General features: G+C 36.6%; 1 long non-coding RNA gene across 1 annotated transcript; it reads left to right on the top strand.

The window, feature by feature from the left end:
- The first annotated feature begins 10,970 nt into the window (after positions 1 to 10,970).
- Positions 10,971 to 11,789, top strand: LOC134301920 (uncharacterized). Its single transcript, XR_010007492.1, has 2 exons — positions 10,971 to 11,133; positions 11,541 to 11,789. It is a non-coding gene; the product is annotated as an uncharacterized LOC134301920 (long non-coding RNA).
- The last annotated feature ends 14,140 nt before the right edge of the window (positions 11,790 to 25,929 follow it).

The following is a 25,929-nucleotide window of genomic DNA, read 5'->3' as shown; positions in this document are numbered from 1 at the left end:
TAAGTAAATAAAAACAGGAAAGTTCATGACAATTAGAACTAATTTCATGTAGTTGTTGCAAAGCTTTGAGCTAACTTTATATTAATGTCCATAGTTTTAAAAAGTAATGTCCAACCACTGTATGGTCAGGTGTCCACATGCGTATCTTGCATAAATAAAAAATGGAAATGTATCCAGCTGCACGATCTCATATTTCAGGCTCTTGCAGCCCATTTCCATACATTTGCTTATGGGTTTCATTTGAAACTCTCATACACACACAGTAAAGTGTCGGGAATAATAAAGGATAGATGCTTATTTGGAAACAGTATTTAATTATTTAATTATTAAGTATGTAATTTGCCTTACACAGCATAGTTTGTTTTTGGTTTTATTCAGCAGGGTTATGTAGTGATTTGTAAATCCTGATGCAGGTAATAAGGTGAAAGGTAGATGTCCAGGAAGATGGAGACCAGTAGAGTATTGTAATGCACCAGTTCACCCTAAATCACCCAAATAAAGGACATCTACCTGTTATTTGGTGCATTCTGCCTCATTGCTGGGCATGCCCTCTATCTCAATGTTACAGCTACGTCTATCACTTGTTTTCCAAGCTGTAATTTGGTGGTAGAGAATTTGCATGTGTTTGTGTAGGAACTCGACACATTATACCAGTATTAGTGAAATGTTTGCATACTGCTTTGTTTGTTCAGATTTTCTTCCACAAATTTTCAAATGTTTTGCATGGCTTAGCGTAGAAGTACTATTAAAAACACCCCTCTGCTTTTTATTTCAGCTTTTCTAAGGTCAGAAATCTATAAAAATATAAAGTTATTAAACTAATTTATTGTTCAATATGAAACTTTTGTGAACCTTTTTGTATTTCACAATAACTACTCATAATATTCTGTCTGATCTTAATCCAAGTCATAACAATATACAAATGCAATCTACTTTCTTTTTTAATACCCTGTAAGCTGTATGCCTGAAAAATCTTATCAATATAATGAAATGTTGACATGTTTGATCATGTATAAATAAAAATATACTTATATAATATTAATATAATAACTTTAATACTAAATTCCTGTTACTAAAAACAGATCATACATATACAATATCACTTATCTAAGACTTTTTATGCTAAAAAGTATAAAACATGATTCTGCTGGTGCATATATTTTATCAGGCACTGGCACAATTTTTCATATTTAGTTTCTGCTTTATCCTGGTCTGGTGGGTCCAGAGCCAAAGATCAGCTGGGTGGTCAAACTGATGAGTACAATCTTGTAGGAAACACAGTGAGTGTACGTTAGTCAGGCAGAAGAACAACTGTCCCCTAGTTTGTGTACATCAGTAACAGTGCTATTATTAGGGCGTGTAGTGAGTAGTTCTGACCGCTAGATGGCATCATCAGGACGATCATTTAGAACCGCTGCTGCTGTAGAGGATCTACTGTAGTGCCGTCATTACTTACTACACGTGAATAGGTGAACAAATGTCTGAATAAGCAAATAAAAGTGTAAACAAGTGAATAAAATGGCCTTCTTTAAACGGTTGCTGCAAGGATGAGGGCATATAATTTTCTTTATGTAATTAATTTAGGAATGAAATGTATATTAAGCTGTTAGACTGGTGTCTATATACTTTTGGCCATTTAGTGAATTTTAGTGTGTGACCGTTCCTCTTTAACATGTATTGACAGTATAAAAATATACAATTATATATGCATAATCATGTAAAATAGCGGTTGAAGATTTGGAAACCCACCTGCTGACACTGGTTCTAAATTTGCTTTTGCTCTTTCGGCCTCCTCATGAAAAATGTAGGCACTTGATTGTTTTTCCACCAGGTCCGATTAACAATACTGTTAGTGTGTCTGTAATCCTTGTATTTCTTACTGTTTGTAGCATTACTGGTAATTACTTCAGTGTTTGTTACATAACGATGCTTCAGGTTCAAGTGGTACAATTTACAAATTTGCATTAAAAGCCAGTTGTCATGTTTTATTTGTTTTGTTTCATCATGTTGTGTTTATAGATTTAAAATAATTCAGATAATAGAATCAATCAAATTTTTGTTTCTTTTTCATGTCACTGTGGCCTTACTGACCTGCTCATTTCGGGTCTGTACTTAAATTGTTGTAAAGCAGCTGTTTGAAATTGCATTGTTAGATGTACTATGCAAAATAAAACTGATCTGAATTGAATATGATGCATCTGTGTGTGGGTGGAGAAGTCAACTGCCTTGTGACCACATGTGTGTTTGGGTGTAGGCCTGAGCCTTATTCTCATTGTGTTTCTTAAATGAAATTGAGCTGACATCACCTGTTTCACTGTAGTCATCTTTCAAAGAAAAGTTCACAACCCACGAGGCGACTCAATAGGCCTAAACACTCAGCAAACATTAAAAAAAGTCACGTAAAGAGTTTCAGCTCTGAGAATCTCTCACTCTATTCCCTAAATATTTTTGTTAGTATAGTGCCTCACAAGTTAGTTGAATTGAGTTGTGAGTTGAAAATTCAATGTAATTTTAGTTTGTGGTATAGCCTCCTCTGTGCCCATATTAAAAGTACTAGTTTTAATGCACCCCATTTTAAAGTGCATGGAACAGTTGGACTCTCAAAAGTGTGTGTGAACTATTGATGTCAACTGTACATTCTGGGTTTTTTTTCATCTCAATTTGACAGAAATTCAATGCAGTTCTTGTGACGTTAAACACAGCACTGCCCAACTGCAGTGTTGGATAGTGTGTGGGCGTACAAGTAAAGCAAATCTGTCCTGACTCCATGCATTGATTTCTGTCTGTGTGTGTGTATGTGTGTGGGAGGGTGGTGGCGTGGCGTAGACCTGAGCAAGCTCATGTTCCCTTTTTTCTCTGAAAGTGGCATTGCAACTTACAGCTGGGTTCATGTTATGATTTAGATTATGATCTTGTTTTCACCAGTAGAAAGTTCATAAAGGCAGTGTGCTAGGACTCGATTGATGCAATGCTTCATGAGATAAAGATCCAGTAGCCGGAAATTTATCACATTATAAATACTACAATGTTTTCAACTGATAACGTAGACTCTGCTGGATTAGTGACTCTTAACCTTAGAGCTCATGGTACATGAAACTGTACTATACATTTCAAATAATCATTTACAGTCAAGGCTAAAAATCATATTTAAACAACAGTATTTGATAACTGGTATAGGACCTCAGTGAAAAATTTACAACCGTTTTTTATTTCTTGCATGAACAGTGCTCTTTAAGTCACAGCATTTTGTTAAGACATTAGCCTAATGCAAGTGCAGATTCATTGTTTTCCCAATATTTGCAAACAGTCTAGACCATTAAGCTTCCTCCACCAAGCTTCACAGTTGAGATGAGATTTTGAAAGTTCAATTGTCTCCTCATATATCAGCAGAATCTCCACACAGTGTTGCAAACCATTCAGGTTTAGTGCTCTGTGGATGAATCTGGGTTAAATGCATAATGTAATGATGTCATGTCTGTAGGCAAAAACCTAAAGTAACTGCAGACTAAACCTCACACCATCTTTAAGACCTCGTAATAGGTGCATCAACAATTAGGGCTGTTTTGCTTTTGCAATTGCAACTATTAAGGAAATAAGTGTTGCCAAGTCAGGGCGGTTAATGCAAGAAAATGTATCATTACAGCTGTGCAGTCTTATTATCATCTGTAGAAAATGTAATTGCTGCCTCATAAGGTTCTTGCTATAAATACTACATTTTACAGACTGTACATTACAGTTTAATGCATACTGTTTATCTAAGATTGGGACCTGGATTAGGATAATACCTCATACATGCTACATTTATAATAAGTAATTAATGCTGACACTCTGATATCCCAACAGTACGGATTGTGTCCAACATGTACACACACTGCACACCCTGTATTTCTTACTTTTAGGATATTCCAGCTTTGCGATCAATTTTTCCCTTCATGGCAACCACTAGATGGCAGATTTTAGTTTTAGAATGAATTCTCAACCTCGTGTCACAAAAGGATGCTTTTTGCATTTTTTAAGTCCATACATTATACACCCAACTACCACCAGTGTTTATATTAAGATTAATGATTTATTCGCTTAAAATTCTAAAATCTTTACTGTAATGCCGTGAACTGGCAGATCAGTACATGGGTGAACGGCCTTCAGGTCATTCGCTGGGTACACAATGTGGCCCGGTCATGTTTGGACAGCTGATAATGCAATGAGTGGACCTGTTTTCACAGAATGTTAAGATCGCAGATGTTAGTGTGCTCGCTCTATCAACAGATAAATAGTCAGCTTTTGCTGCTTTTGGCTCATGCTAGTGACTCATGACATGGTATTTCTTCATGAGATCGAGTGCAGGTTGCACTGCCACATTTTTTCAGTTCAGAGCATGAAAACTTAAGCATGCCTACTGTAAACCTATCAATGTGTCGGCCAAGCCTGTGCAAATGGCTGCAGCAGAATCTTTCATCATGCCTGCTGTTAAAGATCCATTAATGTTTTGCACAGTGCAGTTCCCTCTCTCCCCGATGTTGTTCTCCATGACTGGATCAGCCCCTCTCTAATCTCCATCAAACCCCAAGAACACAAGGCCTCTTGTTAGTGTGCTGGCTGGGCTTACTACAGCCACTGACAAATTATTAACTAGCCTCCCTCCCTCCCTCCCTCGCTCCCTCGTTCCATTTCTTCAAATCTTCTTGCCACATATTACCATCTGTCTTCTCCTGCACGTGGGAAAGTGGGTGTTCTGCAAATATGAAGTCTGGCAAAGTGCACAGCTTGATTAACATAGTTAGTGCAATCTGGATTTACAGCTCCACAGGACACTCTAACATTCATATTTATATTATTACCATTAAAACGATCAGAAAGTGGATTGTTAAGTGGTTGAAAACACATGGTACCATGAAGGCTCAAATACTGTTTTTTCTTAATAATAAAAAGACAATCTTGAAATGCTCTTATGCAAGTCTTGAATTGTTTGTGGTTGGATTTTGGAGCTTCCTTCAATAGGAAGGTCTTCTAGTTCTTTAAGGAATGCAGGAAGTGAAGATTTACCTTGAATTTCATGCTCTAGAAATTTTTCGTAAGGGTTAACAGAACTGGTGATTGTGGAGGCTGTGGAAGATTCCTGACTTTATCCTGTGTTCATCAAACCCCAAATTTTCACAGTTATTAATAATTTGCACCAAAGAATGGAAATCCAGTGTGTTTACTGGTTCCAAATCCTGCCCAAATCCAGGTGTGCAAAGCTTGTAGATTCTTATTATTTTTTGTGAATAAAAATTTCAGTTTTTGATTTTTAATACATTTTTAAAAAACTCTGAATACATCTCCTTCACTTTATTATTGGTGAATAAGTGTAGAATGATGTGTAATTGGCAATTTTATCCCTCATGCGTTTTGTGCAATAAATTTAGTTTTTGCAGTTCACATCTTGTGTGGTGTGTGGTGAGTCAGTTTGAAATTCTGCAGGATTAAATTATTTACATGCTTCACTGTAAGATAAGGAAGCCATTACATTTGCTTATGCAACTTCTGACCAAAAATGTTAAATCATGTAAGTTTAAGTGGTAAATGTGTGTTTATGTATATAAGGGAAAGACAAGGGAGTGTTATTGATGGCTGTGTGTATTAGCTTAGCCTGCCGCATAAGGTTAAACACACGATTCATCCTGGCTTCCTGCTCACCCCCTTTATCTCCAGCCGTTCAACCTGTTTTTCTGGTTGACGAGGACTGTGTGTAACCATGGGTGGATGTAGTTTGCACGCACCCACTCGCACACTTTTCAGTCTAGGAAATGTTCTTGGCACAGGATTTTATTTTCTCTCAATCAGACATCGACTTGAGCTGTCACTTATTTTAAAATATGACCTCTGTAATTTAGCTAGTACTGTAACACTGGGTGACAGAAGACTCCTGGGAGCACTGGGAGGGGATAGAACCAGTAGCATAAAAAATTAACAAATACACAGAAACACTGACCATGAGGCGTGTGTGTGTAGAATTAATACACAAATTACCGGAACAAACTGTACTGAAACTAATGTAGCAAATCGTGTTTAAACCTTAAGGCCAAAGTTGCATCTGTGGACTGGAAGTGATGTACTTTAGTTTATGTAACTTTATGCAAAGCCCTTTAAATGAAACCTAGCTTTATCTGAGTCCATATTCATGTAAACGTTTTTGGTTGTTCTTGGTTAGCTGATTAAGATTACATATTCTGGCATATTGGTCAAATATGTAGAACTGAGTTTAAGGATTACTTATTAAATCAGATAATTCCAATTATTTAGGATAAACAAACAATACACTAACACAAATACTTAATTATTTTTAATGTCTTGTATAGGAATTAGAATTAAATACTTTATTATGCTTTTTATAGGCCCATCAACCTGGATAATTAAAGAAAACCACAACTCCTCTGAAGTCTTTACACTTTTTCAACCATTTACAGTACAGAAATGAAGAACTCAGCCCAGTGTAGTTATATTATTTAGCATACAGGTTTTAATAAAAGCAAATTCTAAGCAAATACACTCCAAATGTTAGATATGCACTTTAAAAATTAGTCTTTTTCAGAAAAGGTTTTCATCCACTAAGCATAAAATGTGACAACTGGACCTGGAAATAAGCACTGTCTTTTGGTCAAAGTAACTTTTGTGGCTTCATGTTGATTTGGATGGTGAGCATTAGTTCATAGACCTGTTGAAGTATTTAAAATAATGCCAGAAAATAATGGGTGGCCAAAATTACAGAAACTAATAAATATCAAAAGAAATTCAAACTAAAAACATTTGCATCCTGTAGCAGAGAGAGTGAACAGAAAAGGAATCAGAAAAGCAGTCAAAACTGGGCCAGCTACTTAGTCCACCAGCCTGTGACAACTGGGTTCTCTGAAATGACCGCTGTGGCGGCCAAATGGCACCACAACAATCAAGTTCCCTGAAAAGAGAATGATGAAAAGAACCATGCTGTGTACACTTCAGAGTCTGACTGATAACTGACCATCCAATTTTATGATGTATTTGTTCAGGTGCATCCATTCACATTGAACAATAATACACTGATAATGGGGGCTTTGTTGTTTTGTGTAAAATAATGCTATTGTTTTTGCTTTAAAAAAAAGTTGCAATTAGTTTTTGATGTTGCAATTAGCATTTGAAGTGTTCTCAAAGTTCAACCGGAACTGTGGAGTCATAAAAAGGGTAAAAGAGCAATGAGGCTGACGCTGCAGGCTTGGGGCAATGTTTTAGACCATGTCATTAACCTCAGCAGGTGGTCATATTTGGAAATGTGTAACTTGTAACCCACACACACACACACACACAAAGTTAACCCACCCCCTGTCGTATAAGGCTCATGTATACTGGCGTAGCCTATGGGTAAGCAGCTGGACAAACATCCACAGTGTGGGCGGGTGCTCATGAACAGTAACAAATTGTTGACGACGTAGGGTGAAGCCAGTGGATGTGTTGTGCATACGTGTGTGTGTGTGTGTTTGGGGGTGGAAATTTACCAGGCCAGGCTTATATAAGAGAATGAGTAGGCTAAGATGAGGCTGGCAGGCTATCAAGGTCTCTAGCCTCCAGTGGCCAAGTTCTGCCAGTGTCATCCATGGATTTAAATCTGGACCATTTCCAAAATGATTTAGTTTTCAGTCACCCTTAATTTTGTGCAAATATATATAATTAAAACCAAGGTTTTGGTGACCATTAAGAACAGTAGCTAAACCGTTTAATCTAACTGCTTTAATTAACATCTGAGATTGTATGTGGGTTAAAGAACAAGATAAAATGAGGTTTTGTAAACAGAAGCACAATCTTAACCTCAGGCTATCTTTGCACTATTGTGCAGGTTTGATTCTGTTTAACCCAACAAACAGCACTTATTGTGGACAGTCTGATCCTCAGCCCTCCAGGAACAATGTGTAGGCAGTTATCTCATTTCCAGGTGTGAGATTACGCACTGGTCATGACATGCACATTCACGTCTTTTACACTGGACATTATGTACAAGTACAGTGGGTGTGAGTCTGCACATCTGTCAGACAAAACATGAGTTTGATTTGAGTTTGTCAGATAAATCAGATTTTTTATGTGTGACTAATTAGAAAATGCAGTAATGATTTTTGTCCAATTATGATGGATGTCCATATACTTTTGGCAGTACATTGTATTCTATGATAATGTTTTCTTTTGCTTTAGGTGTATTACCATGGGAGGTGTTTGGCACCGATGCGCTCAACCAGAGACGGAACAGGAGCAACCGAATTTTACAGACTCTGTAATGAAGACTGAATATTCTTGGCTGTTCAGAGAACCCTTTAACCCCTTTAATTAACAAAACAGTAGCTGCACTAGGAACGTTTCTCCTATTTATCATTAGTTTTAACATTGGCGGCTCAGGGGCAGCTGTGTGGGTGAAGGCAGAGAGATGGAATGAGAAAGCAAGAGGAAAGAAACCTGAGAGTAGGACAGGGAAGAAAATGACAGGAGGGAAAATGTAAAGAAATGATGCTGATGGATGAAACTAGATCTTCCCCTTCTGAAAGGGAAAGGGTCAGCTTTCAAAGCTATAGCACACTTTTTTAGCACATGGACCACTTTTTTGACATGACTCTGTGACTGCACAAAGACATAGTTTGATAAGACTGGTGTGAAGGAACTTAAGTTGTCTGCGCAGAACCGTGTCCTTAATTCCACCGAACACGACTGTAATACTGACTGCCTAAAATTTAGTTGAAAGCCTTTAACAGTGGAGGCTGTTAACCTCAGTGGAAAGGGATGTAATTAATGCCAATGGTTGGAAATGGGTTGTCCAACCAGCTTGTTTTTACTCCACACATCTTTGGTCATATGTCATGTAAAATCCACAAAAAAAAACCTAGCATTTAGTCCAGTGTACATCCTAATAGTGATGATGGTGTGAAACATCTCTGATTTTATCTAGCTTTTCTGCTGAATGTATTTACCGTTTTAGATCTTCTTTCATTTTTAAATCTTTACTTATTGCAGGCCCCTTATTACTGTGAGGCATTTCGGGTTTTGATTTTAATGCATAATTTTTTTATTATGGATTATATGTATTAGGGTGTATATTGTTAAAAATGGCAGATAAATTCACTCAATCAAATCCACAAAATTAAGGGGTCTGAATAATTTCTGAATGCACTGTATATTTAAAGAACCTGATGAATTTACAATCATCTAAATATATAAATAAATATATAAGTTACTTGTATTTTTTGTTCCCTCACCAATGATAAGACTTAGAAATGAAATACAGCCTGGCACACTTCCAAAACAAAAGATGTTTCATGCTAGTATACCTTTTATGGCTAATTAAAGGATAAGTCAGGATGCTTCTTTTGACACTTGAGGTTCTTTATGCCACAATGGCCATCTGACAGGAAATTCCACATTGCATTGCTTGACAACTGAAGATGACAATGGCAGCCAATGCCTCTGTCACGCTTTAAAGCCATCCATCTCTTGTAATGATAGAAAGATACCACTAAAGGAGTGAATGATATGAATAAAACCTGTGTAGGCTGTAACTTTATCTTCCACTGCTAAAATCTAACACTCACCTGTCAGTAATTTGGGATGGCCTAGCAGCTGGCCAGGTGAGGATCTACCTGTTCCTGTGTGTGACAGTCATGTGAGTACAGCAGAGGGTTGCGTGTGAAGAGCCAGGCTGGTTTGTAGCGGTAAAGCTACAATAAGCAGGAGGATGTGGTTCAGGTGCATCCCTCCACTTTCAAAATACCTGCTTCGGGGTTAATCATACTTCCACCAGTGCCAAGCCTACAGTGCTGAGCAACACTATAGCCTCAGACACACTCTTAGAAGGGGGAGTGTGTTTTGGTTGAGAAAGGAAGAGAATCAAAGGAGGAGGAAGGTTAATCCAGGGTTAATGTGAACTAATACCTAGTTTCATTTGTACTGAAAGAAATGTTAAGGTCTAATTAAAAAGATTACATTTATGTAACGTTGACTACTATGCCAAGTCAGGCATAATATAAACTCAGGTATCCAGTAAAAATCCTTTTAAACTTAAAAGTAAAATTAAATAAATAAAAAAACCCTCAGAGGAGAAAATAATCCACCCAGAGGGAGGAGGGAAATATATTTAAACAATAAAATTGCAAACAGAAATAGATAAACATAATTAAAATACATGATTAGTGCTTCAAAATCTTCAAACATGAAATGTTAAAGTAATAAAAGGGCATTACTGCTTGACTACATTTGCACAAAATCAGGTTTATAATGACATGTTTTGACAATTTTGGGCTGGAGTAACTCCTGTGGCTTGGATGAAGAACTGACCTCAACCCCATTTAACTCCTTTGGGCTTAATTTACCACTAGCCAGTCCTTTGGGCTGACATTAGTGTCTGACCTAACAAATGCTCTGTTGACTGTGATAGAAGTGTGTCTGTTGGAATTACTGCAAAATTGAATCATCTGGACCCATCTTGTGGAAAGCCTTACCAATATAGATCCTTGGTACCCAAACTGAACCCAATGTTCACTCTATAAAAGCTCCAAAGTTTCAGTGTTCACAACAACTCACAGCAACAGGTCTGAGGAGGTCACAGTTATTGTGATAATACATTGAGTAGACTGAGTGTACACCAGCCAAGAGTGCGTATGTTTAAAACTACGCTCTCTGAGTGGGCCACTTTACTGCGCCTCCTCTCCCCATGATGAGTACGGAAAATCTGCAGGAAACCACTTGTCCTGGAGTGCACCCTCACCCCTCGTCCTCCATTTGGTCTGTGTTAGCATGACAGTGGTTTAATCCATCACTTCCAACATACTTCAGTGCTGGCATGCACAGATATGACTCACAGGGTTCTCCGTTCCCTTTGCTGGCCCCTGATTGGTTTTCAAAAAGCCTGGCTTGTGGCTGATTGGCCATAATCACATGGTTACTATTAGTGGGGATGGTCTTTCCTGGCAGTCATTATTTTGTACTGTGTGAGCAATGGGCATTTCCTTCAGTACAGCAGGATGGTTATTATGCACTACATAGATTATGCTGTTGACAGGAGGATTAGCAAGATTACAGGGAAGGAGCAAGATGAGGAAAAGCAGGGACAAGCTTTTTTGTAGGTTCAAAAGCTGTTAAAAGGAGGTTTGTGTTCTTTCTTTGTCCTTTATTTTAGTCTATAAGGCTAAATTGTCAGTCACACTGATGTATTCGCTTCTACAATTGTAAAACGTGCCACTAAGTGGTAATGATTAATGACAATGCCCGTTGAGGAACTTAAACACATCCAGATACCGAACGATAGCAGATAAGGGACTCATTCATTATATACAAACTCGTACAAAAGCAGCATCTAGGTTAATTGTGAGTGTGTGTGTGTGAGTGTGTGCGTGCATGCATGCGTGTGTGTCTATGGGTGTAAGGCTTGACTCCACTGGAATGTGCTGCTGACTCAGTGTGTCTGTCAGTGTGTGTGGCGGCGGCACATATTCACTCCAAGCACAACCACGCACACACACACACACACACTCCCTTTTTTTTTTCTTTTGCAGAAAAAGCCTGCTGCCTCATGTCGGATTTCCGGAAAACACTTTTGGAATTCCTGGAAAAAAGAACTTTACATTCCTTTGAACCACCTTTTCTTTTGGGACACCACTTACATTTCTGCATCATGACTCATGAAATTTAAGGTCTGACTGTCTCACATACTGCCCCCTATTCACTGTGTTTATCGTACGATAAACTAACGTCTCATCGCTATGCATGGGAACATCATTAAAATAAGAGCTTTGCTTTCTTCACCTGCTGTTTTCTGTCATAATTCTCTGTGTGGCAGCCCACTTAAAGCACAGTTTGGTATCATAGTGAAGGTGACGCTTAATCAAGAAGAGACACTGAAACACCTCTGACTCACATTTAATTTATATATCATTTGCATAATCACATAATTCTCATTTATATAAAACCATACCTAATTATTGCAGGTGTGGCCAGGTAAGCAGAAATAATAAACCCAAAAACAGTTGTTATAAAAAACTGTATGCAAGGCAGTAAGCCACAGAACTGACATAAAAAAATGTCCTCATGTCATTGGGAATTAAATAATGTCAGCTCAAGACACGGTTCTGACACAAGAGAAAAGGAACCTAGATAGTTTGTGCACTTTTATAGCTTTTTTTTTATTTTATAAATGTTGATGATACCATGAAAGTTTTTATAGGAATTTATACAAAACTGAATAATCACACAAAACATTACACAGCCCCAAACCACTCAGAGCCAATAGTTGGCAAGATACTGACCATAGTTTAAGCAGTTAAATCTTCTAGAGTTGCTAATTTGACATTATTGTGTACTTGATTTTAGACTTGTCACAATTTATACCATCACAGTCTAATATTAAAATCTAATAAGGCTATTAAGCTAATAAAGTTCCTGGTCTGCAAAATTAAAAAAACTTTTAATTCTTAATTAAATTTAAATTTTTAAGATTTAATTATATTGCTGATAATTACAATTGTGTTGGAAATATTTTTTTGATTATCTAACTGAAAATGATTTGCTCAGTGTAACACACACTTGGTAAAATATGTGTGTAATTAGATTAATTAGAATTTCATAAAATATGTGTTTGTGTGTTATGATGGCCTGGATGAATATTGGACTGCAGTTTATTAGTAATTCATGCTGATATCCAGGTGATTCCAGTATTTTTGTGTGTGTGTGTGATGCCTTGCAGCGTATATAGAACTATTATATTATTTTACTATTACTATTACTATTAAGTATGTAAAATCAATGCTCTTGCTACCGCATGCTGATAAATATCAAGCATCAAGACATCAAGTGTGACATTTTAATGTGGTGGGTGAGTATATTTGTCTAGCATTGTAAGGAAACAATACATGTTGAATAGTTGATGGAATAATGCTGACCTAATTAGAGGAAATTGGAGACAGCAAAGCAAAAGATGTAATTACATACAAATTTAACTTCTACTCGATTTTCACATACTCCACCTGTATTGCCAGTTAAATTCTTTTTAAGCTTCACTTTAAACCCAGTTTGACAGGTGCTCAGATAGATCTCTATAGTCCATGAATTGTGGGGACACGCCCACGTGTGCTTGACTGCTGTGTTGAGTGCATATAGGAGCAGGTAGCTGCCTGTATGTGGTACTTCTAACTCACAGTACCCTGCAGAAATGTTGTTTAAAAACACTAATGTTGGTCAACGTTCAAATGCAAAAACAGTCATTCATCCTTACAGACACCAGATTTTGTATGCAAAAATATGCAAAACATGCAAACCTGGTACTAACCGTTGCTTAATTGTAAGCACTTGACCTCACAGCAGATTTCTTGCAGACATAGACTTTAAAGGATTAAATTACCTTACTGGGAATTATTTATTAGTGTCCCTTCCTCCAAATACATGCATTTATAAATTTTAATGACCCAAACTGATTCTAGAAGTGATTGGCGACGTTTTGACTATCTAGCAGTTACACACCTGATTCTGCACCAATAAAGTGAGCTTTGTCTACATAGTTTGTAGAATTAGTACGATGCACAACTGCTTGGTTGGGTCAATAAACACAGTTAAACATTTAATGTATGTGGTGTTACTTGACAATGTCTCATTTAGTAAAACTCACCAAATCATGTTGTCTAATTTTGTAAAAATCTATTATTATAATTAAATTCTTTTCATCGTTTTTCTAGCTAGGATGCTAAATTGTTGCTTGCCAGCATTTTTTTCTGTTGCATTAATTAATGACAAACACGTGCATCATGCGTATTTTACAATGTAATAGATACACTTTTCCTAATGTTATGGCTCACTGGTATATACTAAAGCTTTGTTATTTTTAAACAACCATGCAATTTTCCTTTTTTAAAACAGACATCCATCCACACAGAAGCTGACTTTTACATAATGTGTACCATCCCTGCCTCTTGTACACTGATACATGCACAATAAAGCTGTGGAAAACACCCACAATACAGATGCAAACCCTGCACTTAGCCTTTGTTAGAATGTAATTTCTTGACCTCATCCTGGAGAGTTTCACTGCTATAAGCAATATTAGCAGTTATTGCTAACTTCTGCCATACTAGACCCAAAACCTTACATATTATATCTAACTTTTATCAGACAAATATATTTCAGTAACTTTCTCATTTGTCACAGAATGTATTATATTTGTGGCTTAGTGTGCTGCCTGTTAAAACCTACGGCTACTGTATAATTCTGGAACAGTATCAAAGAGCTCTGGTCTGTTTAATGTAACAGTCCCTAAATATCAACTCCCCTATGTTTATTTTACTGAACCTGCAAAAGTCACAAAGACATTTAATTCTATCTGAGCATCTATTGTACTAATAGCTATCAGGATGTGAGTGCAGATCAGCTGTTTTGTGAAAAATTCATACTGCAGCTTTAATCAGAATTTTATTAACAATTTACATTGAATGTACCTTTTTTAAATGAGCTAGAACATTTTTCAGAACACACGAAGGGTATGTCTTCAACGTCTTTCATCAGATCCTTGCAGTCACACATTTTTTCTGTCTTCATGAAGCCTGTCTTTCCAGTTTGACTCTTTTCTTTTTTCTCTTCTTGTAACTCAAACACATGTCATGCATTAAAGGCATTAGGCTTGAAAATTACAAAATCCTAACTAGATAAGGTGTGTAGAGGGTATGCTCCCCTCACCCAAACACCCTGGACAATAGATTTCATTATGCATGCGATACACACTGATCAGTGGTTAGCACAATGCCAACCTGTTACACAATACATTGGTCTTGTTAGTGTTGCATATTTGTTACGAGTAGGTGCTCACAGGGGGTGTTGGAAAATACAGAATTGTAAACAGACAAGAAATAAATTTTGCAAAATTATTTAGGAAAGCTCCTAACTAAGCCTGAATTGTGTTAGCTTATATATTTGCATGCATTATGCAAACTTACATTGTTGTTTAGATTACAGGTTGCAAGTTAAGTTAAGACACATTTTTATTTTTAATAATCTCTATTAAATGCATGCACTTTCTTTTAGGCAAATATATTTTCTTGGGAAATCGTTGATTTAAGCAGTTGCACATGCATGTGATCATATAAACACCTAATCTACTGTGTAAACCATTTTTGCAATAACAGTCAAGCCTGGTGTCAAACCTCACCCACAGTGACTGTAGAAAGGACACTGACACATCTCACAGAGCTGGTTTAGCAAGTTAGAGAGGACAAACCTTTATGATTGCTGTCAGCTTTTGACACTCTACTTCAGTAACCCTCTGCAGCTTTCTGATTCATATCTTTATTAAAAAAAAAACTAGAAATGAAAGCTTTGGTGGCTCAGGAGAAGTTCAGTTTAAAAAAACTGCTTCATCTGTAAACAATACTTTCATGATCATTTAACATATAAAACCTGATTAAATGCAACATGTTAAACAATGCACATGCATACAGACATGCTGCAAATGCATGTCTGCGTCCTGACATCACCGGTAAGATTACAATTGAAAAGAAAAAGACAAAAAGCAAGTGATTCAGCGCTTTAAAATGATTGAGTAACACTCCTTTTGTGAAGATGAATATTTTTAATAATGTTTTATTGCCACAGGTTGGGAGATTTGGTTCCGTCACCGATAAGTGACACGGTCGCAATAGCAACCAGATAAACAAACAATGCGTGGGTTTGATGAAACAGTAGAACCACAATTGACTTTCAGAATGCCATTGAGATGTTGGAGTAGCAACTCGCTCAAGGATAGTCATCGCACTCCTAAACAAATCCGCTAATCTCACATGAGCATGTGGCTGCGACGGCTTGGTAATGACTGATTGGAATTTAAACAAACGGCTCTTTTAATGTTTACCAAATGTTACATTTTGTAAATAGAGCAAGACATTTTTTGAAACATTTATTGGATGCTTAGCAGACAGACAGACGTCTATACAGAAGAATTCTTTTAAAATAGGTTAGATCTTTATAAGGACTAATAAAATTTAGGTTTCCAGTAGAAAATGTATCTGCTATATGCTATAAATGTAAAAGTAAATAATGTGATCTTTAAATATATTTTACATTTTGTGTTGCCTTTAAATAGGATTTTAATTTTTAATTATTGTTCAGTTACTGATTTCCACAGAATTGTCTAAAGTTTCAAATGTAGAGTACGAAAATATAACTAAAAACACTGATATTAAGATTCTGATGGTAATACAGTTAATTTGCTTTAAGGAGGGTCAATTGTATGGGATCTACTCGAGCTAATTTAGACACTCTGTGTGCACGTGTGCATTAATGTTTTTTAAGCTTTGATGTTTTTACTCATTCAGTGTTTAAGGTACATTTGAGTCACCTAGTGCAGAAAACTGAGTCAGCACACCTAGGTCAATATTTTGATCTATACAGCCTTCTGAATAAAATCAATCAGACTTATCACACTATCCCAATATAAGGCAGTTTATCAAAACTGGCGTGCGCTTGCTGGAAAGAGATAACGCTAGTGTGGGTGTATTTGAGGTATATGGTGACCAGGGGAAAGGTAAACACATCAGGTAGAGCAAGAAGGAAAACAGTAAAACACTACATACAAGAAACTCTGAAGGGACCACTGTGAGAGGCATAAATGGAAAATAAAGGACAGTCCTGACAGCAAAAACGTCCTGCTACAAAACTTAGCAACTCTCAGGGGCCCAACGACTGCAGCACACATTCCTGACATGCAGTACAAGCGTACAAGTGGTCTTCTGACTAACCTGGTTTTAAACATGTTTAAAAAAAATTACAACACAAGTCGTTTTGTTGGTTTAAATGAAGAAATGTGTTACACAAACTGTCATAACAGTTGGAAGATAAAGGTTTCAAATCATTTGGAATTAAGAGGATCGCTGAATTCATGTAATCTGATCTTCATCTAAGTCACATTTTTAGACATTATTCAAATGTAATAAAACAGAATCACTTGTAATTTTTATCTCTTTGAGGAACCTATACAAATGTCTGAGTCTCAAACTGCTTCTCCAGCTTCTCCAGATGTTTTAATAATGCACTAGGTTTGAGTACGTTCTCAAGAAACACCTGTATATATTAACCATGTCCGGATTAAAACAATGATACAGTATACATTAAGTCTAAAAAAGCTAACAACTTAAGGTAATAAAACAAAGTAAAAACTAAAAGACCTGCAGAAATGTTGGAACTTGCTTTGATTGTGGATCCACTAACAGATAAAGACTAAATTAAAATGGCAGGACATCACTGCTGCACATCTCAAGTTGAAACAAGATTCCACAATGTTTCTGGAATAACGGTATGTGGATTAGTGTGGCTTATAAGGACATTATTGCAGAACTGCATAGTGCATTGTTTGGGGAAAAAACCTGTACATCAATACTAAAACCTAAACCAAACTGTGAAGCATGATGAAGGGGATTGGACAGCTTGAAATTACAGAATTAACAATGAATGTAAAAGTTGTGTTGAGAATTTTAAGAGAAAATGTCTGGATGGCAATGTGTCACGACGTTTTATAGAAGGTGGACAAGAAAATAAGCAAAACACAAATAAATCAGGTGTCAAGCTGAATTCCTCCTCACAAGTCAGGTTAGCAGCTACAGTAAACATTTTTGTAGGTAACGGGGGTTGACAGATGCTGGGAGATAAAAAGTTCTATTTCTATCTTTTTGGATTAGCTCTGTTTTGTTTTGTTAGCCAAACTGCACATTAAAACAATATTACATCTTACAACATGACTAGTTCCTTTAGAAAGACTAAAATGGTCCATATTATATAACCCAACTAATACAAGACCAGGGGGAGACCTTCACAACAAGCACACATTGTGCCAGATCCTGCTGGCCTGCCAACATCAAGTACTGCACACTGGCAATAATACACACATTGTCCAAATTCTGCTAAGCTGCAGCTACAGAGTGTACTGTGCTGTCCTCTCGCCATCGCTATTCAGCAGAAAGATCAGTAACATTTTAAAAATACATATCACCTATATTTATAGCATAGCTATAAATAATACTATCAGTATTGTTAAATATTTAGTGCTTAAATTTAAATACACTATATGGCCAACCACATAAAACTGTAAAACCTTGAGTATTAATATAGGATTGCTGCCCTTTTGAGTACATACAAGTGACGGACATTGAACCTTTACCTTCTCTAAATGCTCTAATAGAAGTCCTAAATTGAGCATTTGTCAAGAAATGCTTATAAATGTTAAGAATAGGCAGGAATACACCTATTAGGGTTACTGCTGATCCCTGTCCAGGATAACACATTTATAATGCATTAATTTTGTGTATTTATGTATTTTCGTAACATTAAAAATAATTTGTCGTTATGCAGATCAGTTCTAAATACAAAAGCCAAGCTCATAACAATCTAAAATGTTTACAGTAAACAAAACATTTGTGTAATTAAGGGTTAATGAATGTGGAGCTGTTTAAATGTGCTTTTCTTTCCTATTGTAATGCACAACTGGCACATTGAAAAAACCCTCCTCCCCCTCAAATAAACAAACCAGGGATTAAACTTAATACCAGGCGCTTTACATACCAACTGAAATTGTAAGTCTTAATTAGAAGTAGTGGTTAAAAAAAGCCCTAGTTCACTGTCATTCTTAACTGTTGAAAAGAGAAAAACCTCCACCACTCCCACAATATATTCATAAAATCGCACGCAACACCAGATGGAATCTGATTTAATGACAGATTGTCTAATAACGGATACAACAGTCACTGACAACGAGATGAATCAGCTTTTCCTAACCTCAGATGCCAACTGACTTCATGCTCTACCTCTTTTATCCTTAAAGGGCTGATCGTCCCTGAGGGTCGAAAGTTCTTGACTGTATTTGGGAAATGCTGCCAGTTTACTGTTTTTGTTGTATGACTCATCAGCAGCAGTGTGGTTGGCGGAGGAAGCTTTTTTACCCTCCATCCCTCCAGCCACACAATGTCACCCAGTGAGTCACTTGAAAAGCGGGCACCACTTTGTAGTCAGAGTAAACATTAATGTGATCTGTCAGCAAATATTAGAACAAAAGAATAATGACATAATGACAGTTCAAGAAAAATACAATAAAACGCAGTGCTTTTTGTAAGTTTAGTTAAATTGTGTCATGTAAGTATTTGTTTGAGTGCAGGCAATCGAAAATAGTATAAAAATGAAAGAAAAAACGATATATAACATTGGAAGGTAGTTATATCTATGTTAAACAGGTAATTATTGTAAAAAGTGTTTTCCCACAACTTCAAATCATAAAATCACATAACAGTACTGTGTACTTACTGTGTACTGTGTGCTGTCTGCAGGTATTTTATTCTTCTAGCTGTAACAAATTCCTAAGCAATTTCTTAGCTTTCCTGTACGTTCCTAGCTTTCCTCTTTTTTACATATGCAACAGGAAATACGAAGAGTGGATACAGCCTGAGTGTACATTACCATCCTGGGGTTTTCTTGTGTTGTCCTAGTCAGAACTACTAGTTCTAATTAATGGACATGGATTACGTTAAATTGTGTCTAGATTTTAAAAACCTATTTTTTTGTAAAAGTTGGGACGTTTTGTAAAATGCAATAAAAATTGTTAATTCTTCTAAATCCTTATTTAACTGGCAATAGTACATAGAAATGATGTAATGTTTTTTCTGATCAACTTGATTGTATTTTTTTAATCTGAACCATGAATTTTGAATAAGTTGTGAGTAAAATAATGGGCAAAATAAGTAAGAAAAGTATCTCAAAAATATATACAATAAGCAGGTGAGATGGTAACAGGTGACGGAATCATGATTGAGCTGGATTGAGTGGATGCTCCTTATATTATGGGCTTTAGAAAGACCTAAGCTTCTATCAAGGCAATGTCCTGTCCTGGGAATCCATGGTTGAGACAAAGCCAATCCTCATTCTGCATGTGTCACAACCTTGTGGCTTCATAGACACAGAATGTGCAGAGGAGAATCCCACAACAGTGACCACAGACTGAGCAGCTCATGTCTCATATCAAGCGAGAATAGGCCAAAATTACATTCACCAAGCTGTAACAATTAGTGTCCTCAGTTTTCAAACTGAAACTAAAAGTGTAATTACATTAAAAGTGCAATTAATAGGAAAAGGGATAGCAGTGGTAAATATACCTTTGTCCTAACCTGAGAAATAAAATTAAAATTTGTTTAAAAATATAAAATACTGTTTGAATAAGTCTAAGAGAAACAACAAATCATAAACTCATTTTGTCTGCATTTTACAAAATAATGAATAAATCATCACATAATTTTATAAAGAACATATAAAGTACAATTTGGCATTCAACCAAAGAACGATGTAGCAGGGAATATGTACGTAGTTACGAGGTTGGTAAATTGGTGGGAATAATGAAATTGCCAGGACATCCTATAAAAATCTTTTTTTTATTTTTTACTTTTCTACATTCCCACTCACTTGCTGACTTCCCCAGCTTCCCAGTTCATCAGAATTTTGTTTGCTGATGGATAGGAAGCAGAGCGTTCTCTTAGCCCAGGCTGGGTGCTTCCTGTACCGATATGGCCAGCTGCAGATAGCCCTCTATGGAGCAGTTCACACTGACGGGGGAAGCTTAGTGCTTGGGCTGCTCTCAGTGGGTCCCAATCTTATCTGGCCAGAGATTGGTATGTGTCCGCTCAGCCAACAGCAGAATGTGTGAAAGGGGATTAGAGCTGTTAGCCCTTCCCACTGAGCTCCTCTGAAAATGCAGAAAGGACAATAACTTTGCCGACTATTCTGCTGCATGACTGCAAGTTCACATTCCAGTCACTTGAAATGATCCAAAATCAGGAGCATTAATATGCTGTTGCTTCACCCCCCTGCTGTTACAATTCCACTGTTCATTATTGTGGAAATAAGCCTTTCACTAAATAACAAGTATGATGAAGGATAATATCTGCTTGCAATAGATGTTCCAGTTTACCCCAAAAGTGTTGAATAGGGCTGAGGTCAGAATATTATTTCTTAATAGCAGTATTTCACTAAATCTCAGACGTCTAGCCCAATAATGAAAAAGAATCCCAAACTGTCATCTACTGTATACTCCTTTTATCAAGTGCTGATGTTTCTTGTAATAAAAGTTTGTGATTGTTGGGGTAAGTAACATTCACAAACTCTACTCTACGCTTGGTCTGCGAGGCCACTTTTTTCCACTCTATAATAAAAACATTAGAGCTTTACATTTAGCCACTATGGTATAGTGAAGCACATTTCAACTAGGTTGTAAATTGGCAAATGTCTGCTCTGCTAGAGTCAGGCACTAAACTTCTCATTACAACTGCTTTCTTCTGCCAGTGTTTGTTTGTGTAGATGAAGATCTCTAGCTGCTGAAAATGCTTATGGTTAAAATACTTACCCGTACCAACTTCTAAAGAAAGATGCAAGAAGGTACATGAAGACTGAGATGACTAAAACCTGAAACTGAATGCCTCAGGCTAGGGAAAAAATTAAAAGTCTTCTTCTCATTTTACTATGGAAAATACACATAAGAGGTGTTTTAATATGTGGGGTGAAAAAAATGTTTCACTTCTATTTCTAATTGCAGACACAAGAAAAAAAGTATCAGAGAAAATGGGAAAGTAATTACACAGGACCTGGGACAACATAATTACTGCTTTTGTGTTCTTCTTTTAGAATCATCTTTATTTAACAGCTTCATAACGTCTAGACAGAGCAGTCGGGAGCCTTTTTTATGACTGTTTAATGTCATCCCACACACTTTGTCTCTTGCTGGGATTTAGACTAGCCATTTAATTAAATAGCTGGAATAGAGAAGAACACCCTTATAGTCATTTTACAGTTCTGTTTTGGAGATTTCCTGTTCACTATTAGATGACTTCATCATAGTACATGTTGGCAATACAATAAGTTTGAAGATTGAATATATCAAACCAGCTCATATTCTCTCCAAATAATGACTAACTCTAATACAGAGAATTCTGTATATACACTCAGTGAGTACTATATTAGGTCCACCTATCTGGTCCCTACATACATTGATAATTTTTCCAGATGAACTTTGTGGGTGTACAGCTGCACCCACTGCACCCCATTTATCACTGACTTTAAGGCATAACTGCATGCTGGAATCAGTGAGTGGTCTGCTGGGTATTTTGGAGGAAAGGTTTGCAAAATGTAATGATGGGGTATGCATTGTTTTTACTATTAGAAAGAAGCTAAGTTGCACTTAATGTTTTAAAAATTTAGAAAAGAAAGGATCCAGTAAAGTATTGTTTTGTAATAAAATTTTTTAATTAAAGCTATAATAGGAGGTTTAAGCAAAACATAGTATAAACCTAAAGTTAAATAATGTAAAATACATTTTGTCAGTGTGTAAGGAAAATCTCTCTCAACTGTTTAATTACTTCCTCACCTAATGACAGCATATCTGTTGGTTTGGATTAACCTGAAGTGGATCTTATTTCACAAAAATTGCTTAGAAATATTATTTTACAAGCAATTTGAAATGAAATGTTTTGATCATTTTTCAGGAATTGTAATAAACATACTGCAGAGACATACATTGAAATGGAATAATGCAGATGAGGCCATTGAACTGAATCTATTTTATCTCAATATACACTTTGATGAAGACAAAATTAACTTTGAAATGTACAATTCTTCTGGGGACATCACTATAGAGACAACGAGAAAACAAACACGATGTGCCACATGAATCATCGTGCCAAGAAGGAAATGCAGATTACAGCTGTCAGCAACATCAATCAATACAGTCAATTGTCAGATTACAAAAGGCTCTTTTGTGTAAAAGACTTTGTTAGAAATGTGTGGTTCCTTCATATTATCACAACATTAGTTCAGCTGGATACTTTTTCACATTTTAAAATGCAGATAGGTCTTTAGAGCAAATAATTGTGGACTCTGTGAGAATATAAAATAGCTGGTATGCTAATTAAAAGCATTTTAAAGCATAACTTAAGTGCAGAATGCTTTTTTTTTTTACTTACTTAAGCAGTAGTTAAAAAGTGATTGGTCACTTATTTTAAACATCAGTGGCCTTATCAGCAAGAGAACCTGAATGAAAAGGAATGATTTTAGTATACCTTGTGGATCCACAAACAGCCTGTTCTGAATTTTGACTCTTGGCGGAATCAGATGATTCAGATTTTGAATGACAAGTGTTGGAGCAGAACATGTTTCTCTTTCTAAATCAGCCTTAATTCTGTAGCAGTATTTTTAAATGTAAATATCATTAGGTAATAATTTTTAGTAGCTGGATGACATGAGCATAATGGTAGTAGAATATTTATTAGCAAGTCATCATTGGGAAAAAGTTCATACAGAATGTAAGCAGTGTCTAATGTATCTAATGTAAGCAAAACCTATCATGAGAAAAGTAATAGAGTAATTTTACATAGAACATACTGTACATGATACATGTGACTTATAACAGAGACAGATTATAACACAATCCAAACAGGGGGTCAGTGATAGCTCAGTGGTTAAGGTACTGGACTAGTAAACAGAAGGTTGCCGGTTCAAGCCCCACCACCACCAAGTTGCCACTGTTGGGTCCCTGAGCAAGGCCCTTAACCCTCAATTGCTCATCATGTTCCGCTCATTGTGTAAGTCGCTTTGGAAAAAAGCGTCTGCTAAATGCTGAAAATGTAAATGTAAATGCAAACAATGAGCCTCCTGATCAATAGACCTGGTGTAGTATTCTTCACCAGCCTTAGTGGTGGAACTTGCTAACATGCTTTTTGACACCTCTCCCATTTTTCTTGTGCAAAAGCTTTCAGCTCATTAAGGCTTTAATGTTTTTTATGCTGCAACTGCTTTCTCTGAATAAAAAAATGGAACTTTTTGGCCAAATTGATCAGCAGTTTATCTGGCACCAAAAAGGTGAGGGTTATGACCAGAAAAATACTCCCCCCACAGTCAAGCAAGGAATTGGTTCAGTGATGATGTGGTAATGATTTCTGCTTCAGGAACCACAGAGGTATTTACCATTGGGGTATTTTACAAACATTAATATGATCAAGCGCGCAAAAAGATGGCTCATGGCTACACCTTTGCAGAATGACAAGTTTTTACCTTTTCCTTCTCCATTTCTGTTTGCCTTTTAAGCTTTAATCTCAGGGTTAGTGAGCTCTATCCACAGTGCACTTAAACCTCCCACATGCCCACACCTTCAACCAACCACAGCGTGTGTTTACATTAAAGACTCGAAATCTGGGCGCGCCCTCCCCTGACTGTACATCCTCCTGGAGACTACTGGGCGCTTGGATGTTTAATACATCCTCGGCTTTAGGGAGGCCCATAAGGCTAGCTTAAATAAACTTTGTGTCGGTTATATTTATGAGTCCCTTAACTCGCATCATTTTTTTTAAAAACTCTTGTCCACTGAGAATCACCTTCAGTTTACCTTCAGTGAAAAAACAGATGTCTCTTGTTCACACCTACATGTCTGTTAATGCTGTATTATGGTTAAAGAATGTGCAGTGCCACAACACCAGAATCTGATAGCTAATTTACGCATGCTTTTATTTATAAACAAGTTTAACTCACTGCAGGACCAATGATCATAAAAGCTGAGATTTTATGAGGTCTGTGTTGCTTAGCATTCATTCACAAAGTACTGAATGTGCCTAGTTGTGTTGTAGGGCAGGTTTTATAACAGCTCCAATTAAGGACAGTGTTACATAACATTACAATGCAGAGAATTGCAGCTAAAGCTTTTCATTTCTAATTTAGAGAACAAAACACAGTCTGTGTTAGTTTTATATCCAGTTTGGATATGTGTTTGTTTCACTTTTGATGTATGTAAAGTCATATATATGTTTTAAAAACATTTTGTCTATAGAGCAAGTTTACTTAAGTACTAAAGAGTCTTATCCTTTCCATTAAAGCTCATGCTCATACACTTAGCTGAACTTGATCTATACTCATCTGAAGCTTGTTTAAGCTAAAACATTTACAACCAGTAGTTACCTGTTACAAATATGAAGCCCTGCAAAGGAAACAGCAAATGAATAGCAAAGAAAAATTGTCTGTCCTTAGTTTTAACCTTTACTGTTTAACTTCAGTACAACAGCTGTTTGTGCTTTACACCACTCCAAACCTAAGATAGAGTGTAACAGTTTAGCCTTTGAAATCCAATTTATAAAGCTTGTGACAATACCAATAGAATCTGGAGCAGAGGAAACACATTCTTAATGATGTGGTCAATGTACCAGCAAAATATTAAATATGTAACATATCTCAATAGAATTTTAAATTAATTGTTCCCTTATTGACTGCCAGCTTGTCAGGTCCTGGGGCAGGAAAGCAGCCCCAAACCATGATGTTTACTTCACAATGCTTAATAGCTTTTGTCTAGAGTCTCTTTTAAAACAGTGTGTTGACAAAAGCCACTGTGGTTGTCAGTTTTTTGGTGATGCATTCAACCCTGGCTTTCCGGTCAGCATATCCTCAGGATAAGGTTCAGATCAAGACCATGCATTCACACCCACTTATATAAAGTACTTAGTAGCATGTCGTTTAATCTTGGATAAATGCGTCCACATGGACTCTACACTTAAACGACGGAAAAACTAAATTTGGCATGCCTGTTGCTGGGGAGCATTAAGTCCTACAGTGTGGAGAGCGATGTTAAGAATTAATTAAACTGTCCTGCAGTGATTCAAGTCTACAGGTTGTAACCTCTTTGGTTAATGTATGGTCCATTAAATGGAAGTGCAGTACAAGAACAGCAGTTTATTAAAATACCTAAAGGCATAGGAACCTAATGCTAGAAAAACAGCACAGTTCAGTGATCAAGCTCCAATTTATTCAAAACTCATTTAAAAAAAAGTGCTTATAGTTGAAGTTAGCTCGGATAAGTATGCTGCCACTGCTACACAAATCAGTTCTGGTTGGAAGCAGCTG

The sequence above is a fragment of the Trichomycterus rosablanca genome, chromosome 24, assembly GCF_030014385.1.
Source record: "Trichomycterus rosablanca isolate fTriRos1 chromosome 24, fTriRos1.hap1, whole genome shotgun sequence".
In the NCBI taxonomy this organism is placed as follows: domain Eukaryota; kingdom Metazoa; phylum Chordata; class Actinopteri; order Siluriformes; family Trichomycteridae; genus Trichomycterus; species Trichomycterus rosablanca.
This window is presented reverse-complemented; position numbering and strand designations above follow the sequence as displayed.